Source organism: Dipodomys merriami, unplaced genomic scaffold, assembly GCF_024711535.1.
Source record: "Dipodomys merriami isolate MVZ:Mamm:240054 unplaced genomic scaffold, mDipMer1.0.p SCAF_188, whole genome shotgun sequence".
In the NCBI taxonomy this organism is placed as follows: Eukaryota; Metazoa; Chordata; class Mammalia; order Rodentia; family Heteromyidae; genus Dipodomys; species Dipodomys merriami.
The window spans coordinates 2,018,734-2,020,429 of NW_027203248.1; positions in this window are offsets into that span (position 1 = coordinate 2,018,734).

Genomic DNA, 1,696 nt, shown 5'->3' on the forward strand with positions numbered 1-1,696 from the left:
CCTGGAGCCGTTCTCAGGGTTTCTGTTTTTCAATTGATTGTTGAGGCTGCTAGAGGGAGGGGCAGCCTCTGGCTCTGGTTACCCAGTAAGGAAAGCCACTCCAATGGCTGGTGCCTGAGCTGGGTGACTTTTCCCTGGATGGAGCCGAGTCTGGCAGGTCACTTCGCCGCCGTTAAGTTCTTGTGACCTGCTAAATGACTCGTTTTATTCCAAGGCCTGGGTTGGAGCTGGCAGCTCCTCCGAGCTTTGTCGGTATCCAAGATGGAGGTCACCAGTGCTGGGGGGGGAGGGGTGGCCTTCCCTCCTCTGCTCCCTGAGAAGGAGTGAGGACATCGGGCTTCTACTCACGTCGAGTCTTGGATCCTGGGTCGTCTCTGGTCTGCACAGTGCTGGATGAAGATGTCCGCTCCTTGTTGGTTCTTGCTGGTGTTGAGTAGAATCCGCTCGTCTGCTCGTCTGGCTCCTTCGTCCTGGACTCTCTGTGTGAGCGCTCAGTTATGGCCCCGGCTGCGTTCTCCGCTGCGACCCTGCCGCTGCCGCGGCTGCTGGCAGGTGCTCAGATGTGTCTTTTTGCCTTGGCTTCCCCTCTCTTGTCTAACTCTCTGTCTTGTGATGGTACACTTGGTGTGATTCTCTGGCTTAGGACTGTTCACTGGAACTCTAAAACTGCTTTCTATGCGAGAGCTTGTTCAGATTCCAGCTTCTCCTCCGCCATCTTCCCTCTCCTCCGTGAGTACATTTCTTATCAAGCATTGTAGCCTCCTCCTTTGTTTACCCTTCCCATCCCTTCCCATCCTCCCTCCCCCCCATTTAATCCTCCCCCCCCAAGTTGTAAAGTTCGTTTTCGACATGAAAACTTGTACTTCTCATTGTTGCAACAGGTCCACCTGTATCCTTATTTAAACGACTTGTTTTTCCCCTTCCCCTCCACAAATTATACCGACATCAAATACAGTGAAAGCAGGAATTATACTGTGGGGTAGAGGCATACAAAGCAACAAAGTAATCATCTTATAATTGCATTAGAAACAAATGCATGAAAGAAAAAACATTTAAAATACATATCTTAGGGTTCATTTTCCTAACATCACCTTATCTGACCTTTTCTGCTTGACTCATACATATACTAGATATTGCAAATAAGGGAAACCATGGGACCTATGTTTCTTTGGGCTTGGCTTACTTCACTTAATATAATTTTTTCCAAGTCTTTCCATTTCCTCACAAATGGGGCAATGTCATTCTTTCTGATGGAGGCATAGAATTCCATTGTGTATATACACCACATTTTCTTGATCCATTCATCTACTGAGGGGCATCTGGGTTGGTTCCAGATCTTAGCTATGGTAAATAATGCTGCAATAAACATAGTTGTGCTGGTAGCTTTAGTGTGGTCTTGTTTGTAAACATTTGGGTAAATGCCCAAAAGTGGGACTGCTGGGCCATAGGGGAGCTCTATGTGGAGTCTTTTGAGGAACCTCCATACTACTTTCCAAAGTGGTTGAACAAGTTTACACTCCCACCAACAATGAACCTTACTTAATCTAAGCCTTTTATGAAAGGAAAAATAACAATGATAACAAAGCAACACGAAAAAGCAGGCGGAGCATTGCTAAGCTAAAATTCTGAAGTCTGAAGTGCTCCAAAATCTAGAACTTAGTGAGTGCTAACATGATACCAATGGAAAATTCCACAC